The sequence below is a fragment of the Lactuca sativa genome, chromosome 8 (assembly GCF_002870075.4).
Source record: "Lactuca sativa cultivar Salinas chromosome 8, Lsat_Salinas_v11, whole genome shotgun sequence".
NCBI classification, from domain to species: domain Eukaryota; kingdom Viridiplantae; phylum Streptophyta; class Magnoliopsida; order Asterales; family Asteraceae; genus Lactuca; species Lactuca sativa.
The window spans coordinates 240,818,570-240,841,301 of record NC_056630.2 but is presented as its reverse complement, the minus strand read 5'-3'; the positions used below and the strand labels follow the sequence as shown (position 1 = coordinate 240,841,301).

The 22,732-nt window shown below is 36.9% G+C and overlaps 1 pseudogene; it reads right to left on the bottom strand.

Annotated features, from left to right (window-relative positions):
* Positions 1-1,981: 1,981 nt before the first annotated feature.
* LOC111909182 (sodium/calcium exchanger NCL2-like) lies at positions 1,982-18,057 on the bottom strand (annotated as a pseudogene).
* Between the last annotated feature and the right edge of the window lie 4,675 nt (positions 18,058-22,732).

Sequence of the window (22,732 nt, the reverse complement as noted above, 5' to 3'; positions counted from 1 at the left end):
CGAGCCATAACTTCTTCGTTATAACTCGGATTTTGGCGTTCTTTATATCCACGGAATCCTTGTTTCGACCACTACAACTTTATGTAAATATGTCAGACTTATCTCACACTTTAATTTTGACGCTTATTTTTATTCTTTATTAACTATATATTTATAATACACATAATTCACATAGAATTCAAATATTTCATCTTTATTACTTCAAAAAGAGTTACAATAGTTGACCTATACTATTACATCGTCCAAAAATGCTAAGCCCTGAAACCCGGGCCTTACAATATTGATTACAATCGTTTTTATTTGAGTGCTTAAGTGTTTCTAAACTTGTAAAATCAGATAAAACCCCCACTTTTAGTTGTTTTTATTAGTTTAGTTTTTAGTAATTATTTTATTAATTGAATACCGTTCCCTGTGACCGAAACCCGACTTACCCAAGCTATACTATAATCTGACTAGGTACACTGCCTATAGGTGCATAGTTAGTATAAGTTTGTTAGGTTATAAATTTAAAAGTTAATAGGTATATTTTGTGCACATCACTTATTTGAGTTAAGATGCTCTTAACTCATTTTCAGGGGCTCAAAAGCCCATGTCTACTCCTTCCCAACGTCTTGATGCATAAATTTCCCATCTTTATTAATTAAGACACTCCATTAAGACAAGATCTCAACACCTAGGTCTTAACGACTCTTTAAGATGTACAATTCATCCATTAAGTCCTTAATCACATGAGATGCAAGCCCAAACTATCTAGAAAGCTATATTGGTCTCTACAAATGTAAACATTGTGGAAATGCATACCCCATGCATGTCCTTCCTCAAATCTAGGTCAAAATAGGAAAAATGGACCCAAATCTCATGAAATACACCCAAATAGCAACACAATCTCATATCTATGAGCTATAAGGTCGTTAGGACTCCCAACAGTCATAAAGTTGCAAACTTTATCTCTTTGCTCCACCTAAAATCCAATGAACGAGCTTATTTAGCAAAATAACCATAGATCTCCAACAAAAAGATAAAAGATTAGATCAAGATCATTACAAATGATCCAACAAGATGCTTACGGAGGTTGGGGAGTGTTGCTTGTTGGTCTCTCACACAAGATCTTCCTTTACTTCCTTCAAAATCACGAAAAACAAGCAAATGAGCTCCAAAATATTCAAAGAGGTGAGAGTTAGGGTTTCTGAGGGTTTGAGAGTGATGGAGGTTGAGGGTGAATAAACCATAGCCTCATAATTCCTTTAAATAGGGTGTGAAGCCCATAAATTATGGTTTCATTAAAATTAGATGTCACGTTGTGGCCCTTATGGCCATGCCATGGCGGGTCATTTTAATCGCGCAATCAAGAAAACATTTGCCATGCCGTGGTGATGCCTCACCACACTGTGGCCACCCAGAACGGAGACTTATATTGAGGATGGATTAGATCAAACCTAAAATGGGTGTCACATAGATATATAGATCTATAGATATATTGATATAGATAGATAGATAGATAGATAGATAGATAGATAGATAGATAGATAGATAGATAGATTGATATAGATCTTTTTTGGGGTTAATAAGTCATATGTACATTGTGTAAAACAACGTTCTTTTAATTTCTTTAATAATTACTCTACAATGTGTATATGTTGATGTTAACTCCAACAAATTTAATGGTGAAAAACGTGATATGTAACGTAAACCATATCCCCCAAGACAATATTATACAAAATTTGCTTATGAAAGATGTAAATGAAAGATGTTGTCGACAAACAAAACGAATATAAGTACGAACTAGGCTCAGATTGAAATCTTCAAGTAGTTGTTACCTTTTCGTTATTACCAATGGATCTTGAGTATGAATTTTCCTCATAAATAAATAAAACATACTTCTGCATTAAAAAATGTCTCCTTCATCATTGCTATACATAAACATATCTCCTTACTCAATTAAATGGGACAATGTTGTTTTCTAGAAGTTCTAGTTGAAGTTTTAAGAAAACTGGAAAGTATCTGCGACAAAGTAAACCATGACCAAAGATAACGGATAGAGAGAGAACGCAATGATTAATGTCCAGTTCGGAAACTTTGATTTGAAAGATGCTAGAAGCCCCATTATGATGCACACAATTGCAACAACTAGAATCTCAGCAGAGAAATGCAATGTCAATCCACGACAATATATAACCGATACCAGAACAGAAAAACCAAGGATATTGTTCATGAAGACTTTGTGGTATATCTGCACAAGTTCAATTGAGCATGTCAATAACGAGTTACATGTAAGTATTGTGTAAGTACTGATGCTGTAAACAAACATATAATAAAGGCAGGGTATTAAGGATATATCTCATATATACCTTTTGATAATGATATATTTGGTAGTTCATAATTCAGGATAGTCATTAATTGTTGTTATCTTTTCCCATTTCCTATATTCATATATCACATATACCTAATAGCATCTATAATGACGAGTTCAATGAGAAAGTTGCATCAGGTTGCGAATATAGTTTTCATTTAATGAATGAAACTCTATCATTATGAGATGCCACTATTTGGTGTTCAATGCACATTGAACTCTTTGATGGGAAAATGAAAGTTTTATAATTCTTATATATATATATATATATATATATATATATATATATATATATATATATATATATATATATATATATATATATATATATATTAGCTTTTGTAATGTTCTATTGAACTTTATAGAGTTCAATACATTGTAGGAAAAAAATGATAGAGTTGTATAACCCATTAGAGTTCAATGCATTATAATTGCCCTAATAAGACATCCTCCAAAATATATGGTGATTTTATGAAACCAGGACAAACCTCGGACAAGGTTAAAGAGGTTATTTGATGTTTCTTCTGCATTGCAGCTCTAATGGGAGCAATGGCTGTTCTAACATTTGTAGCCAATGGTACTAAGATGAATGACACATAGAAAGGCTCTATCTTTACAGATTCTGAAAACCGTCGAACGCTCTCGACCAAAGGCTCAGCCAAGACTGTTAGCATAATGATTCCGACTATCAGTAGCGCCATTGCCTTGTACTTTTCCTCTGTTTTCGCCTTTGCCTCATTCTGATGGTACCTGTCCATTTCCTACACAACATACGGGATTGAATTATCCTCCAATACCATAGAACAAGGTAGTGTTCTTGAATACTTATCATGACGTTTCTTACTTGGTTGTTATTCTGTGATGGATTTTCTTTGTTGCAAAAAGTATCGAGCCACCCCTTAATCTCGGATTTGAATTTTTGGTGATTAATGTCTCCATTTCCATCAATGTCTAAACCTCTCATTATGATCTCTATTATCTCTTCGTCCATCGGAATCCCATTGTTCACTTCCATGATATAGTTTTTGAGTTCAAGTTGTCTAATAGATTTATCATCATTGGCATCAATGCGCTTAAAGAATCTAACATTTTAACATTAAATCAGACACTCCGGCATCACGCCATTATCAGGTATGCATACTAACATAGCCCAGCCATACCTATCTGTGGAAGATTCATCTCGAGCTCCATCTTCTATATGCAATTCCTCTCCTAGACCGTATATTAGTTGTATCATTTTGATTTTATCTTCAAGCAATAGTTCAGCAACCTCAAAAATATAATAAAAAACAATCAATCACTCATTGATAGGTCAATAGCTCAAACTGATGCCTGTATATCATGTGATGCTCACTTGATTGTATTCAGTCCCTAATTGATCCATCGAATACGGATCATCCATTAACTGTCTCGTCTCATCAAGCCATTTTTGGAACAAATCATAGAAATTTTCACTGGTCATTAATGTTTTGTCTTCGCTAAGCTCGGGACGTGTCAAAATTTTCTCCATTTCTTTTTGCTTTGTCATAAGATGTTTTTCCCTTTCAAGCATAAGTGCTTGTACTTTATAAAATGGTACATCCATTTCAATTTTTCCTACAACTTCTGCATACTCCAGTCTTCTTTCCCGAATCCGTGGATCAGAAGTCTGCAAAACAGTATGCCCAAAAATGGAAAATCATGAGCTAAATCTGCTAACCTACGTATCTTCTTGCAATATTCTATTAAGGAACTGATGTATACCTGATAGTAGAAGTAAGAGAGTAAGCATATAACCGAAACAGAAAGTGACACAAGAAGGACAATCTTGTCTTCTTCACCAGAATACGATAACCCAAACACACTAGGTAATAGAATGACTACAAATGGTATGAGCGAAAAGAATATAACTTTGACATGATATTTAGTTTCTGCATCGGTAACGACACCAAAACCTATAGTAGTGTACATACATTAAGCACGCAAGACAAGCGATCAATTTTTAAACGGTCATAAATTGTTAATTTTTAAGCATGGGCATGTTACATAATTATCAAAACTGTTAAAAGATACAAAGAATGAAAACCTGTTAATAGTTTTATCCCTTTATTTTTTACTTTCAGCAAAATCAACTTAACTTTAACATCAGTTTGGGCATGTGTATAACGACCAGAACCTGTAAATACATACAGTTCACCAACATTTTGAGTAAATTACACGAATGGTCCCTATGGTTTGGGATAATTTGCACGTTTGGTCCCTAACTTATTTTTTTTAACTCGGAAGGTCCCTACTGTTTGTTTTTGTTACGCGCTTGGTCCATGTTTTACATAAAAAACTTATTTTGCCCTTGATTTTTTTAATTTATTTAAATAAACACACCACCAATCTCATCCCCCTCACCTTATCTTACCTACCCCACCATTTTTCTCTATTTAAATAATAGTATTTTTAGGTAAGATAGGGACCAATAGCATAACAAAAGCAAACAGTAGGGACTTTCCGAGTTAAAAAAATAAGTTAGGGACCATACATGCAAATTATCCCAAACCATAGGGACCATTTGTGTAATTTACTCCAACATTTTTAACAATCTTACATGAGTAATCGAGAATAGAAAATTACAGCCTTTACAATTGTTAATAGAAAGTTAAGAATGCAAACTGGTTAATAGTTGTGTTCCTTGATCTTTTAGTTCAGGAATAGGTTTTACATAGAATTCTATTCTAGCACAAATGAAGCATACCCCCCCATAGAAGTGTGAGAAGCAATATTGACGATCCTGCTAGCAATCCAACACCCGTTACAACATATTCTTGAGCTTTTTCTTTACTACTTGTCAGTCCTGCTGCTGCAATCGGACAATCAAGAGTAGCTAGAAAAGTAAGAAAGAAATTCTTCTACGATTGAAGTTAAGCAAAAACATTCAATTCCCCACAACTCATTTTAAATCTAGAAAGACACATTAAAAATAGAGCATGTTGATATGGTATGGAAAAGATAAAAATGAAAATTACCAAGAAGTATCAAAGATTCTGGGAGGGAATCAAGAAGCTAAGAAAACATTGCAACATAAAAGTTCTTGCCAAGGACACAGGAAAATTCCCCCATCACCAGCCACATATGATTCTCCATGATATAATAGGTACTCGTATATCACAATGAGAAAGATATGGCTCGGGACATTGCTTGAACATGGCAAAAACCCATACATTAGCTCGCAATGCTCTTCAGAAGAATCCTGTCCTTTGAGATGCAGAAATGACTCTGAATCGTGTTCTTATTCACTGTTTGTTTCCAAAACAAAAGAATAATGCATTTATCTAAAACAAACAAAAAAATCAAATATTCAAAAAAGAAACCATCCAAACTTCTCCTAGCAGCAACGTATCTCACCATTCTTTCTCAAGCAACAATTCATCCGCCTGATACATGAAAAAATAAACAATTAATAAAATTATTAGGCTAGTTAACTCATGACAATATAAATTAATATTACAACTACCTTTCTTTTTGAACAACTAGTGGCGTAGTGACATAGTCGTTGATAGTAGGAGCATGTTCGTTTTTACGGCACTTCTAATAAAGACTTAATCCTGCTTGCATTTTTAGGACGGTCTTTCGTATTAGTTGGACCAATAGGATCCCGGATAGACAATTAAGGCATCATATCTACTTGTGAAATTCTCATTGAAGAATCTTGAGATGCATTTTCAAATGCTTTAGGTTTTTTCCGAATTGTTAGATCATCTAAAAGATTTATCAATACGGTGTTGACTTTTTCTATTTGTGATGGGGATTCCTTTGCTTATTCAATTACTTTGGTAAAATTTGAACGAACACCATCACGTGAATGCATCACCCCATTTTCATTATTTCTTTCTTCGAGTCCGATACTACTATTACCCACTTTGTACCTAGCATTAAGGGTCCACCGCAACAAAATATAGTGACTTGGAAGCGTTTCAACATGCCTCTTCTTCATCACATATAAACAATGCTTGCATAAAATCCCACTTGTTTCGTACATAGCACAAGAACATGTGATATTCATTTGACTCACAGAACGGAAGCTAACAATTCTCCAATATGTTTTGTCAATGTTAAGTTGCCCAACTCGGTATGTTATTTCTTCTTTACTTTTGCTTAAAGTCTCATGAGTTAAATTGCTAGCGGCTTCAATCCATTCATTTTTAAAAATCTCAAAAACTTTTCTAGTATAACAGTCACTGCGTTTGCTTCGATTGGATGCACAGAAGAAAGAACTGCCCTCGAGTTCATAGTCTTGAAGTCTTCATCTTTTTTGGCAGCCCTTCGAGACTCGACTGCTTTGTCATATTGTACTACAAATGCATTCAACATGGTGCTGGAATTGACAAATCTATCAAAAAAAAAAGAATTAATACTCTCACTTCGTCCGCCGGTTGTCATACCGGCCAAGAAAATATCTTTGAAGAAGGGTTTTAGCCCAATGTATCCGTTGGTTATACATTTCACTTATCCAACAATTATGTTCCAGGTTATACTTACTACGGATAACTTCAAACTTTTTTTCAAATTCTTCAATAGTGTCACTGTTTACCCAATCTCTATAAGATTCCTGAAAATCACTATAACGGGCAACAAATGGGAGAAGGTGTTCTGATTCATTCTTTTTAATATGCCATTCGCAAAAGCGGTGTCGAGTGTTTGGAAACACTTTTTTGATCGCATTACCCATAACTTTGTCTTGATCAATAATAATTACCTTCGGATACTTGCTAAACATACACTTTAGGAAATTCTCGAATAACCATACAAATGTTTCTTCTTTTTCATTTTCTAGCAATGCTCCACCAAAAAATATAGATTGCCCATGATGATTTACCCCTACAAAGGGAGCAAATGGCATCTTGTATTTGTTTTGTTGGATTAGTGTCTAAGTCTATAACTATTTTGGTATGTACTTGACCCGATGGTGCATGGTCCTTTTGGGTTGCCTTCAACAAAGCAACTTGATAAGATGAATTATGGAGAGAGAAGATTAATTATGATTTATTAATATATTATGAGAATAATATATTAAAGGAGGAATCATATTGTTTAATTAATATTAGTCAATAATTAATTGATAATTAATTTTGTGGCTAAAAGAGATTAATTAAACTTAAGGGACTGAAACTATAATTATAAGATAATTGCATTTGGGCTATGGATTACCTTGGAATAATAGGTTCGACGAATTCTATGGGGAAACCCATTAGAAATCGTCCAAGGGATATTCTATAAGGGTCCATGGGATGCTTAGGGCTTAAGCAGTCAAATTAGGGTTTCCTAGTTGAAAACCCTAATAGCGTATATGTATATATAGTACTCTTAAGCCCCCAAAACGTGGCTAAGAGTTCCACTAGGGTTTCTACACGTTTTGGGCAACCTCCTCTCTCCTTATTCTTCATCCTCTTGCTCTTGGTGTTTGTGAACCATTAGAGGAGTGACAATTGTGACTCTAAGCTTTCTAAAGTCATTACAAGGAGGATTTGAGATTGTTATTGCTACATAACAATCAAGGTAAGATCTAAAAAACCTTTCACATGTTAATATGATTAATTGTATGCTAGATCTAGGGTTTAAAGTCTTGGATGAATTGCATGTATAATAGAGAAACCTAGATCCAAGCTTGCATGAGCACATAGGATGTTCTTATGGCCAAAACCCATCAGTGGTATCAGAGCCTTGATTGGTTTCTATTGTATTGATGCCTAGTACATTCATTCATGTTGCAAGATCAAGTTTTTGGCCATCTGCCTGACAAACTCGTCGAGTTCCAATGTGGACTCGTCGAGTAGGGTGAACTCGGCGAGTCCATAAGGGGACTCGGCGAGTTTAGCTGTCAGACATGCGGATTTTCGGGATTTTTACCTATTTTGACTTAGGATAATTACCATAATTGTTTAAAATTAATAAAATTTGAATTTTATTGATTCCTTATGATTATCTTTGTCAAAATAAAAGATTTTGGTCATCTAATTAGATAATTGTTACCTTATTTGATAAATGTTAAATTATTTGAATTATTTGATCATTATCTTGCAAGAATTTGAACTAGATCTAATTAGATAACCACCAATTAATTGTTAATTGCTTTATTTGAATTATGTGATCTAGAATATTCTTGATAAAGTTTGGAAAAGTTTCAAATTAATCCCTTTAAGTTTTATAGTTTAAATTTGAACTTAAAAGTTTTTTGTTTTGAAATTTAAATAAGTTAAACCCTAATGTTTTGAAATATTTCAAAACTTGTCCTCAAGTTTTGGAATTTAAAAGTTGATTAATAGTTTAATTTAGAAATGTTAAATTCTAAAACCCTAGTATTGTTTTCAAAAGGTTCAAATCACACCCTTATGGTTTTATTAATTAATTAAGGTGTATAATTAAAAGAGATTTAATAAACCCATAAATTTTTTTGGTTTACATTTAATTAAACTAAAAGTATAATTTATTAAATTAGAACACCTAGTATTTTAAAAGTGTAAAATACACCCTACGCTATATATAACATTAAAAGTCTAGTATTATATATGTATGAGTAAACAGTTAGTCTTACCGTTAGTAGGCCTCATTCACGAAGCTGGTATATAAGGGGTGTTTAAGGAGATTGCCTATAAAATGGCGATTGAATGGGTATCCACTGTTACCCACCGCACTCTTGACTAGTGGAGGGTCGTTAGCCGAACGGGTAGGATAGGACAGAAACCTTCCATTATAAGTATAATGAAGTACAAAAGTAACTAAACACTTTTACAAATTCCCAATCTTAGTTACTTTAGGCAAAAGTGAATTGTTGCAATTCCATGAAATTACACTTTGTGCCCTTGCGAAGACGTTAGTGGAGCGTGTGTGGTTAACCGGCACACTAAATGGTTCTAAGCAAAGGTAGCAAAGGGTGACTCAATGTTTGTCATAGTTCAGTGGAGCGTGTGTGGTTAACCGGCACATCGAATAGATGACTGTAACATGTGGGGGCACCATGTAAGTTTGCATGGTTATTCACACCCGCTTTGTGATGCTCGGTATCCCAGTCACAAACTAGAGGGGCATATCGAGATTTAAACATGCCATTGAAAAGTTCAATGAATCTCAAAAGATCTAGGAATTTTCAATAGATTTAAAACTTAAATTTCCTTTTCATTTTTCATGGTGGAAATTAGTGAATCGTCATTCACTTACCTTCAAATATTCTGCAACTAGATTACGACATCCCTTTTCTAGGTTGTAGAGTATTGTTGTAACGTCCCAAAATTCAAGACCAAAAATTTCTTTTAATAAAACATTACTTAAAGCAAAATCATCAATCCAAAACATAAACAGAGTATTAATTTCCAAAACACATGTTCGTTATCTCAGTAAAACATTCCCAGGCTGTCTAATCAATGGTGTGTGCCATGCGATCACCCTGAGCTCCTCCCTCCGCTACCGGAAGCACCTGAAACCAAAACTGAAAACCGTAAGCACGAAGCTTAGTGAGTTCCCCCACCCTACCACATACCATGCACAGCCTCATACTGCACATATTGGGCCACGCCCGCTAACCTGGGCCTTGCCCCTTACCTCGGGCCTCGCCCGCTATCTCGGGCTTTGCCCGCTACAACGGCCCCGCCACTCTAGGCCCCACCTGGTTTCGAGCCCCGCTCGGCTACAGATCTGTTTCAATTAGGCCTCGCCTGTCACAGGGCCTTGCCCACTAACAATTAATAACACATAAACATATCACAACACATAAGCTAAACACATACAACTGATCCTGTCCTAAGGCCTCGCCTATCCTGGGCCTCGCCCCTGCCCTGCTACTGATGAGTCATGGAACCCCGTCCATACTCCTACTGATTGTGAGATACGGGTCCAACCCACACTCACTTTTTCCTAACTCGGGTCTCGCCCCTGATCTGCTGCTAATGAGATGTGGAACACCTTCTACACTCTACTATTGGTGAGTTACGAGGCCTCGCCCACACCCACCTCCCTACCAGGCACATACAAGCATCACACAGACAACAAGTATAAACTACCACATAAACCATTCCTTGGGCACCCACCTGCTACCACTGGACCTCGTCTTGAATATCATACTAGCATACTGTGCCAAGGGCTAACCCCCGGGCCTTCTACTCATAACTACATGGGCCGGTATTGTGGCCTTAGACCCATTCACACAAAGGGAAACTCACCTGCACTGGCTGAACTTGCTGACGATCCCACTAGCCGCTGCCCGACAATCTTTGAACTCCTGCTCCACTCGCTCCCCGAGCTACCAATTATCAATGCAACACTGAGTCCAACTGACCTCCGAAAGACAACCAAGTCAACTATGGTCATAGTCAAAGTCTTGGTAAAAGTCAACCTTCCAGGTTAACCCTACTCGCCGAGTCACCCTATTGACTCGCCGAGTTCATATGTTCAGAGTCCTTCCATTTGTGACTCGACTCGCCGATTCAGTCCATGACTCGCCGAGTCTACTGATTTCCAGGTCTTGACCTGTCCAACTCACCGAGTCTCCATTCGACTCACTGATTCGAGTCTCAACTCGAAGGGTTTGGGGTTTCGCGACCTGACTCGCTGAGTCTAAGAACAGACTCGCCGAGTCTAAGACAACCTTCAACTGACTCGCCAAGTTGTTCTTCCAACTCGCCGAGTTCTTGCCCATCTTCATCTGACTCGACGAGCTATTCATCCCACTCGTCGAGTTCCTCCAAATCTTCATGCTACTCGCCGAGTCCACTCAAAGGACTCGCCGAGTCCATTCAGATCTCCATACATGCAGAGGACTTTTGAGTCATGCATGGACTCCAAACTATAGATCTACCCTTCCCAAGCCTATTCCTCATGTAAAGTTGCAAACTTTACGTGTAGAGAAGGAGATCTAGGCAAAATACACCATAAACTAGGGTTTAAGGCAAAGAGGCTCCATAATCAACTCAAGGGCAGATACTTTATGCTTCTCAAGACCATAATGTGCTTAGATCCGAAGTAGCAACTTTAGATATGGCTTCTAACTCAAAAGGGGTAGCTAATCATGGCTAAAAAGCCCCTAACACTCACAACCAAAATAGATCTAAAGGAGGGAAACAACTTAATACCTTCAATAACTCAGAAAGTTTCCCCAATCTTCAGTTCCAAGGCCAATCCTTGAAGCTTCAATGATTCCCCTCTTTCTTCTTCCTTCAAATCACCCAAAAATGGCTTGGAAGCTTGAATGCACAACAATGGAGGCTTAGGGTTCGTTTTCTGGGTGAGAGAGACTATAAAGGAACCCTAGGGAAGAGAAGGAGGCGCTTAAATAGGCTCCAAGTCCCGATTTTAGGGTTTTCCTCGAACAGACCTGACTCACCGAGTCTCCTTGGCTGACTCGCCAAGTCGGTCACTTACTCCTCGACCTGGATCCCGCTCGGACTCGCTGAGTTCCTCCTTGGAATCACCGAGTCGCCCCTTAAAATTAGGGTTTTCTTTCCTTTCCTGGCCTTCCAAAATTTTGGGTGTTACAATTGTGTTGGGTCCTAGCCTTAATATCTCATTTGGGTGATTTATTAAGGACTCAATCAATCAACTAACTTGAATTTAATTTTTCTCCCGTTTTGTAGATGTCAAAGTATGACAACTATGGTCTTCCCAAATCCCGTGGAAGAAGCCTTTCACATGAAAATGATATTCCATAATTCGATCGAGGAACATGAGATCATGCTTCACTTCCTCCACCTCCTCCTATTATTCTCCCTAACCCACAAGTTCAAAAGATTGAAAAGTTCAAACTCACTCAAGCCCTTTTGGCAAGTAAACATGAAGAAGGAAAGTCAGTGTGTGCACACATCCTAGAGATGAGGTCACACATTGATAGATTAAGAATGTTGGGATCTGTTGTCTGTGAGGAGCTGGCTGTTGACTGAGTTCTTCAGTCATTCCTGACTCATATAGTGAGTTCGTAAGAGAGTACTATATGATGAACCACGACGTAACCCTCATTAATCTCACCTATATGCTTATTGCTGCTGAATCAGAAATGATTTGGCACACTAGAAAAGCAAAGTTGATTGGTGGATCTGCCTCCCGGACCTCTATGGATATAGGCAATGGCAACGAAAGGCATGCCATGATCAAAAAGTTTGATCATAAGAGAAAGGCAAAGTCAGAAGTAATTCCGTGTGCTGTTCCAAAGAAGTCAATTTGCTTTTATTGCCAAGAGAAGGGGCATTGGAGACGAAGCTGCCCTATTTACCTAAGAGATCTAAGAGATGGGAGAGTCAAAACGTATGGCTTTGCTTTAGGTAAAATCCATTAACTAACTCTTTTAAGTTCCTATTCTAGATTCTTAATACATGATGTGATAAGATTGCATTTTGATGTTTTGAAGGATCGAAGAAAAGAAATGAAACTTAAGGAAAGAAGTGAGCAGAATCTAATCGTGAAGAAATGGATTTCGATCGCATTACTTGAAGATTAAGCTACTACTTGGAGTTAGAATAAGATTGCTAAGAAATATGTATTAACATAGTTTTTCAATTGAATTGCATTGTAAGGACAAATTTTTCCGCAATAAAATAAATTTTGATTTATATTATTTATTTATCCTTGCAATGGCGTGTATGAAAAATTGATGTTTGAATGTTTCTATTATTAGCAATAATGGATTTGATTCTTAATTATGTTATTTGTGGAAAGGTCAAGAATTTACCAAATAGGGAAAGTTTCTCATCGCCCAAGTTTCATTTGGATAGAAACATGGAATCATACAACATGGTTGCATGATGAATGAGAAATTTCATATTTGGAAATTAGACTAATTCGTTGACAAAGTGTCAAGTGAAGGACTAGGAGATCGAGTACACAAGGTTGTGTCTTGATCAAGTCCACCACAAGAGTAACAAAGATATTCGTCATGACTTACTAAGGTTAAGTAAATATGATTATACTTATGAAGATTAAGTGTAATTCTCAATTGATTGAAAGAGTTTCAATAAACAGCAGAACGAATAAAGAAGAATCAAGTAGGCAGAAAGATAAAAGTTTCTCTATTCTAAGAAGAAGGGAGAGTACCTTTTATTATGTTTTATGATAGGTCTTAATGATTAAGAACCATATCTCAATTGATCCTCTAAGTGAGTCTTAGTACAATTGTATGTCTGAGAAGAGGAATCAAGAATTGAAGAAATGGTTAAATCAAGAAGTCAATCATACTTCGTTCCAAAAACAAGTCTTAGAGTTAAGATTGTGACATTGATTGACAAGTCTTAATAAGGTTTATAACATTCATCAGATGTGGACAGTTGTGATGTCTTGGATAAGACAAAGACCAACTAGGACCAATTTTGTGATGTGTTTTGTCTTGATAAAAGCTACGCTAACTCTTGAATATTTGTTTGTCAAGAAATGTTTATTGACAAAAGAATCTTACATGTCAAGGAGTCTGTGGGAGTCTTAATGGTCTTGAATGGTTTCAAGAACAAATCAAGAATAAACCTTATCGATCATCACTAGCACACGACTTGAGGTTTACAACCTATCGTGCTGACACTATCTTGTTTCTGTGTGGTTCCAATTGAGTTAATTATGCATGTGAGTTATATGAGTTCTCATTTGAATGCATAAAAGGCAAGGACCTTGATCAATCAAAAGTACATTGATAAGAAAGGATGAGCTGCTTAACTACTTGGAAGACATGGTGGGCAGCTGCGTTACCATAAGGCAAGAAATCAAGATTGAGAAGGTTCGGTCCATACGAGTTTGGGTTTGTCGCAAACTTTGGTTTTGACAAATTCGCATGGATAGGAACACATACACCATTATAATCTAAGTGTCATAAGATTCCCTCCTTCATGAAAATGATTGTGAGGAAATGCTTTCACTAAGAGAGATTTTAAGAAGATATTGATTGTGAAAATTGTATTCTCAAATTTGATTATGGTTACGGTATCCCTTTCTATAATTAGAATTGTGAGATTTGGCAATTAGTCTGAATTGTTTAAGACACACATATGAGCTATCTGAGGCAAATGTGTATAAATTAAGAAGCTTTGATAAAAGATTATCAAAGCATTAGGTATTAGAAATATAAACTTAAGAAATTCAATAGGTATTGTTTTCTGGAAGTTTAGTTGTTTTCTGAATACATGTCAAAGCTAGTGGGAGCATAAGTGTTATGCTTATATGATAATAATCATCATGATAGTGGGAGCATAAATGTTGTGCTTGTATGATTATTAAGGCAAGTATTGCAAGTTAGCAATATTAATTATAGAAAACAAGAGTTATACTTTGCAAAGTCGTAAGCGTTAAATAGTTGTTTTGCTATAATTAAGGGAGAGAATATTCTGCTTCATTTCAAATCTAAAGGCTTAGGTTGTGGAATGTTAATAAATTTAGTCAAGAATACATAGTGTGTTCTCAAATTTCGACTATGATTATGGCATAGTTCGAATTGTGAGAACATGGCACATAAAATATTATGGCAGAAGATTGATAAAGTATCAAATCTTTATGTAAGATATTATGCATCGTGTCCCATACGCTTCGGGTATAGGATCGATTGCAAATGCTATAATATTTGACCATTCTAAAATTTTCCAAATGTCTAGCACATTTTGAGGGAAAAAGGACAATAATCGGTTTTGACTAAAATAATTAAACAACTATCAAAGGACGATCCAAAGCTCGCTGAGGATTGGTCGCTTGTGAGTAGTTGGAAGTATGGTATTGGATGGACCATATCGACATTATTATGAATAGATAAGATTCTATTAAGAATAAGTTGTCGTAGCGCAAAATATGGAAATGTTTCCATATTGGGAGTTGGATATTGAGAATCTATATCCAGATTAGAAACTATAATGCAAGAAGGATGTTCAAAGGAATGTACTTTGAGTGAGAGACATCATATCTATAGAATTGTTTCTGATAGAGATTAGCCAAGTCTTGATGATTTTGAGCGATGACTTTACGAAAGAATCATTGCATAAAATGTTAGAATCTAGCATAAGTAACAAGAATTTGATATTCTTGTACTTATGATAAGGATTGGGAGTTGTGAAATGAGTATGATTGGAAATGTGTTCATTTGATCTATTTCACAAAGTAAGGACTATAGGTAAACATTTTGTGCATGCTGAGAGCATGGGACAAGTGTGGTAATAATTCAAGTAAGAAGTTGATTACCCGAAACAACAAATAATGAGTAATCAATATGGTGATTAAATAAAATGTTTTATTTATACCCAGAGTTTGGGGCCATATGGGATTAGTATTATTCTTGTGTTTCACTTTGCATGTTTTGACTTCCTGAATAATTAATTTGTTCAGAACAATCAAATTATTCGAACGGACCACAGTCGTTCATATATTGGAAGTAGGTATGAATGAAGACTGTCGTGAATTGGTGTGTGGATTGTCTAAAGTGTATTAGACATAAGCAAATGTTTGCTACAACATTCATGAGTGCTTATGAATATGTGTTTGAGCATTTGATTAAACCCACACTCACTTGGATCACTTCATGGATTTTATCACGAGTGATTGGTGAGACGATAATATCTTATATTCTTGAAACCGAGATGTGTGAGTTGTGTCTTGCGAGTCGGTTACACATTGATAATATGTAAACGCACCAGTAACTTGGTGTCATAAAACATATTGTTGTGTGTGATTCGGTGAGTGAGTGCAAGCAAGCATTGAATCAAAGTTTATCCGTTCCTTTTATCCAAAGTAGGATGAAAGTGATATCTTTGGGCCCCTCGATGATTTAGTGATGGCACCTAAGCGCTTGGCCAAGCCGGGACTAATTTGATGTGTTCAAATGTACTCTGTTGTCAGTCGTCATAAATCGGAAAATCGGGAAACAATATAGAGAGAATGATTGAAATCCATGTCTCACGTCTATATGATATCTAGAATGGAGGAATATATGATCCCTTATCTAAAGGATGCGTATCTGATAAGATCAGAGTTGATAGCGGCTTTTGAAAGCTACGATTGCAGATCAGGATCTGAAGTCATACGCAGAATAGTTATTAGACTTATCCAAGTGGGAGACTATTGGATTAGTGTCTAAGTCCATAACTATTTTGGTATGTACTTGACCCGATGGTGCATGGTCCTTTTGGGTTGCCTTCACCAAAGCAACTTGATAGGATGAATTATGGAGAGAGAAGATTAATTATGATTTATTAATATATTATGAGAATAATATATTAAAGGAGAAATCATATTGTTTAATTAATATTAGTCAATAATTAATTGATAATTAATTTTGTGACTAAAAGAGATTAATTAAACATAAGGGACTGGAACTGTAATTATAAGATAATTGCATTTGGGCTATGGATTACCTTGGAATAATAGGTTGGATGAATTCTATGGGGAAACCCATTAGAAATCATCCAAGGGATATTCTATAAGGGTCTATGGGCTGCTTAGGGCTTAAGCAGTCAAATTAGGGTTTCCTAGTTGAAAACCCTAATAACCTACATGTATATATAGTACCCTTAAGCCCCAAAAACGTGGCTAAGAGTTCCACTAGGGTTTCTACACGTTTTGGGAAGCCTCCTCTCTCCTTATTCTTCATCCTCTTGGTCTTGGTGTTTGTGAACCATTAGAGGAGTGGCAATTGTGACTCTAAGCTTTCTAAAGTCATTACAAGGAGGATTTGAGATTGTTATTGCTACATAACAATCAAGGTAAGATCTAAAAACCCTTTCACATGTTAATATGATTAATTTTATGCTAGATCTAGGGTTTAAAGTCTTGGATGAACTGCATGCCCAATAGAGAAACCTAGATCCAAGCATTAGGGTTGCAGGAGCACATAGGATGTTCTTATGGCCAAAACCCATCATGTTTGTCATATAAGTGACATCAAACACAACAACATCTCCAAACTTAGTATAAGCGTCTCTTGATCTTCCATCAGCCCAAAATATATTCCGAGGAGACCCATCATCATATAAGTCTGCAACAAAATACTGGTCATTATCCACCAATGCTTTATCTTTGAAATGCTTTATAAGTCCATAAAACTCCTTTCCCCTATACTGTTTTCGTTGCTCGGATAAGACATCAACACATTGCTTTGAAGTAACATTGGCTTCATCTGAAGTTTTCATTGCATTAATAGCTTTTTTAATTTGACAAGGCTTCAATCCTGCTTGACCAAATTCCACCATAAGAGATTTGCATTCCATAGTACGGTGGAACTTCCCATGAGATCTATGCTTCATGACCTTTGTTGGTGTCATGCTCAAGTCATGATTGTGTGTGTCATTAAACTTGTCCACAATCCATTTCTCATCCTTCTGATTTGAAATTCGAATCATTGCTTTGCATCCAGTTCTTACTTCTCTACGACGTTTTATCACTTTTTTACTTGAATTATTAACTTTCAAGCATTTGAAACCTTCTTTGTTGCATACATATATCTTTCTATAATGCTCATTTGTTGTCTTATTCTTAAATTTCCAATGAATACGTATACCAAATCCATGTAAGAATGCGCAATCATTATAAAATGTATATGCATCATTGGGTATATCGAAAACCTTTCCAATAATACTTTGATCATTACCTTCATCATCGTCACATCCAAGATTGACACCATCTTCATTTATTTTCTCCGATTCAGATGTTGATCTTGAACAACCATTATTTGCATCAATATCTTCATTTATCTGCTTTTCAAAGGACTGGTCTGCTACTTGTATTTCTAAATCCATAACCTGAAATGTGTCTTGTACCAAGAAAACCACACATCAATCTCATTCTACAGTTAAAAAAAAGCAAACAATTTTTGATAAAATGGATTTGAGATATATGTTACGCATATTCAACCGTAGAAGTATGTTAAGTTATTTGTTTATGAAAATAAAAGATAAAACGGCATATGTGCCATCAACTACTCAATTAATATCAATTTATTCATTAATGATTCTATAAAGCATAAATATATAGGAAATCAAAGAAACAATGATTACGTGATTTCTTCCACTGAAAAATAAAAACCAAAAACCCAATATATGTTTATTAAAAATTATGATTACAAGTGATTGACCCCACTTTCTGCCACTAAATCGGTTAGATATGCTATTATGTAGTCTTTGCCAACTTGATTTGGAATTTTAATAAGGGAATCGACGAAATTAGTTTATCAATTCTAAAAACAAGTAAAACGTACATGTGTTTATACATAATCTGTCGTGTAAAAGACGATTGGTTGTGATTTATATAAACTACATATAAAGAAATTAGGCATGTAAACTGATTGCTAATTGATTGAATATGCACATACGTATTGCGTACCTATAGGTCGACAGGAAAAATGATGTGGTCGACAGGAAAAATGATGTTTTCTTCGATTAATGTACTTAGGTTTAAGAGGCGTGAAGAAGATGATGTTTTTTTAATTAACCTACGTGATCATGTAAGATATTAGATATCCTTCGGTCATAAAAACAACTAGGTTTAATGGGTTCCACACCTAAGCTTGTATGAGGCTGTTATATATATATATATATATATATATATATATATATATATATATATATATATATATATATATATATATATATATATATTCATCTAATTTTCAGATAGAGAAAAAATACCACCATCACCAATGGGAGTTATGAATGCCACCATCACCACCGATTAGTACCACCACCTGTGGCCGAAAGATTTGGCGGAGCACCAGCATCCTACCGCCATCTGTTTTCAGGTGTAACACCTTCTCGTCAGATTTGGAAAAGATGAAGAAGGGTTCATAAGAGGCTGGTGATGGCGGAGGTCTAACGACGGAGATAAGTTTGAAACTCACCACCGCCACCGTCGTCATTCAACGCATACGCAGGTGTCGCCAACTCCATTGCTGCCGCCACATATAACAAATCCTAGCTAAAGATTTTGCGTTTTAGAAGCCCTAACTTTGTCTTCTTCTCTCGTCATATCTATCCTTCTCCGACGACGGCTACGAGATACTGAAACCCTAGTGTCGCCGCTCCAATCGGTCATTTAGGGTTTCCATACTTCGCCATATCCTTTGTCTTTGTTTAGGTTAATGATGCTAGGGTTACTGTTTCCAAATATTTGACGGTGCCAACGGTGGTTATCTCCGAAGAACTAAACATCTGCAAACATGTGTCGATTTCTGGAGACCTTGTTACATTTGGGTTTTGTGTGGTATGTCTACCATTCATCTGTTTAAGAAAAACTGAGATTTGTTGTTTACTATTGTCTATTTTTGATATTTTTTCCTTTGCTTTCTGAATTTTATGTGTTAGTTGTGAGATGCACATAAGATTTACTATGGAAAATATGGAATTTGTCATTTGTGTGTAATCTAATATTTCTTTGAATTGATTTTTGGGTTTTATGTGTGTATGTATATGCGTGTTTAATCTACGTATTTGTATTAATATGTTGGTTAGTTCTTAGTCTTCTTAATATGATAGTTCTTGAGCTTGAGATATGAAAAAATTATGTTGGAGTTTATCAGATGGTGGCGACATTGCTGACCGGTTTTGGTAGCGATGGTTAATGGTGGTCCTCGCTATCTCTTTCTTTTTCCAGCAAGTCATTGGATCCTGAACTCCGGTGATGACAGACATCTGCTTTGTAGGGAGGGGGTGGAGGATTAACACCCAAGGAATTTTGTTTTTGTTGTTTTTGATTATTGTAATATAAGAAAATAGAAAAAAGTAAATATCATTGTGTAACATCCACAAAATTCATACCAAATTTAAAAATTTTCAATTATAATTAAAAGCCACATAGCATTGTTTACAAAGTGTTTTCAAATAATTTTCCATCAGAGTGTCCCAAAAATCATAACATAAGGATGAGGAGCGATACGGTCACGCCTTCGCCTTTCCACGGTCTCCTGAAGTACCTGAAACAATACACTGAAACTGTAAGCTCGAAAGCTTAGTGAGTTATCCCCAAAATACCAACCACAATACTATACACATATTATATCATATCATATCATAACATAAACAGAACAGCCATGCATATCAAGTCTACAATGTGACTGGTCCGCCCGCACCGGGCTTTCAGTCTGTCTGGTCCACTATCTGATCCTCGACACGTCTGGTCCGCCCTCTTGGGGCCTTCAGCCTATCTGGACCGCTCGTCGGGCCTTCGGTCTAACCGGTCCGCCCTGGGTATGTTGGCCTACAGCACGAAGCAAGACCCGCCTCAACCAACCCCAATCCAACAACCATGTGCATATAAACATATAATCATATAGCAATTCACAACTAATCAACCGATCTAGCAGATCACATAACATAACAACATCCTAACCAGGATACCGACCTAACCGGTCACTAGCATAGCATCATCCTATATACCAGGATACCGACCTTAACCAGGTCTCTAATATAGCATCATCCTATATACTAGGATACCGACCTTAACCAGGTATCTAATATAGCATCATCCTATATACCAGGATACCGACCTTAACCAGGTCTCTAATATATACCATCCTAACTAGCCGGATGCATACATAACCAAGCAATAACATAACAAACAACTACTCGGATTCCCATCCGATAAAGGGCCGGCCTTGGTGCCTTAGACCCTATCGATATAGTGAGGATAACTCACCTGCAACTGCCGACTTGAAGAAACAAGGCCACGCTGCTCCGACCACCAGCACGAACTCCACCACTGATCATTACCAAATAACTAAAACCAATTAACACCAATAATTACCAAAATACCCTTGGAAGTCAATTGGTCAACCCTTGGTCAAAGTCAAAGTCCTCAGTCAAAGTCAACCTTCCTGGTTGACCCTACTCGCCGAGTCAACCCATTGACTCGTCGAGTTCCTATGCTCAGAAACTCCCATGCCACGACTCAACTTGCCGATTCGCCCCAAGACTCGTCGAGTCCAACAAGCTCCGAGTCCCTTCCTGCTCAACTCACCGAGTCGTCCCTCGACTCACTGATTCACAGCTCAACCAAAAAGGTTAGGACTTCTCGACCAGACTCGCAAAGTCCAAGAACAGACTCGCCGAGTCCAAGGAAATCTTCAACATACTCGCCGAGTTGTTCTTCTAACTCGTCGAGTCCATGCACATAATCATACAACTCGCCGAGTCCACCCATGTGACTCGCCGAGTCGCTTTAGTTATTAATCCATAGAGTGGCTTTCTAAGCCATGCAATAACTCCATATGGTAGATCTAAGCTTCTAGCGCATGATTATCATGTAAAGTTGCAAACTTTACGTGTATGCAAGGATCTAGGGGATCTAAATGACCAAACTAAGCTTCCAATGGAGCTTTACACCTTAGGAGAGTCTCATCCTTGCAAGAACTTGAAACTTTATGGGCTTGGGACTCAAAAGAGGTTCAGATCTGAAGTTTCAGCTTCAGATCTAGCTTCCATAATAAAATTCCTTAACCAAGGAAAGCCCTAGCCTCCACATATGAATGATTCTAGAAGAAAAGGTTAAGATAACAACTTATTACCTCCGAAAACGTGCCCAAACTGGAGTGGGTTCTTGATTCACATGAAATCCTTGGTGCTAGCCTATTGCTCTACAAGTCCCCTTCACAAAGTTCACTCCTCAAAGATCCAAACACTTCTCCAAGCTCACACTCGCGGATATTAGGGTTTCTGGAACTCTCTAGGGGATTAAGGGTCTGGGAGGACATAAAGTCCTTTAAATAGGGGCAAGCTCGAAGATTAGGGTTTTTCTCAATTCAGAACCAACTCGTCGAGTCCAGCTGCTCACTCGCCGAGTTGGTCACTTTAGCATGCGACCAGAACCGCGACTCGACTCGCCGAGTCTACCCATCGACTCGCCGAGTCGACCTTCCTTATTTACACTAAGAACCCTGAACTTGCACTTCTGAACTCGGGGTGTTAGAATTCTCCCCCACTTAAATTAGGCTTCATCCTCGAAGCGTGCTGCAACACACCATTCCAGATAACACTCCCACAATGTACCTCCTGGTATCAATCGACCCAGGTTCCTTCGAACACTGCTTATTAAAACTCTATAAAGTCCAACTCTTCCCTCCCAGAGTTACGAGAATTGATTCAAGCTGGCCACCGACTTCTTTCTATAATAATAACCCCTTATTAACCAATGATCCCCCGATGATACCTTCATCACTCCAGATCGCAACAATCACTTGACTCTTACAAAGATAGATATCACCCTGAACCACCAGGTCCTGACCCAGTACCAAGCTGCTACCCCTTTCCTCGACTGGCATATCCTTTATCGAATTCACTTCTGGGACTTATCCCGCTTTCCTTCCCGAATCCAACTCGTTTTTTTCTGAACTGACAGGATGGCACATCCTTCAGCTTCTGAGCAACTCCCATGAGCTCTCCCTTGCAATCACACACGCATGCTGAACCTGCTCTAACATCCTCG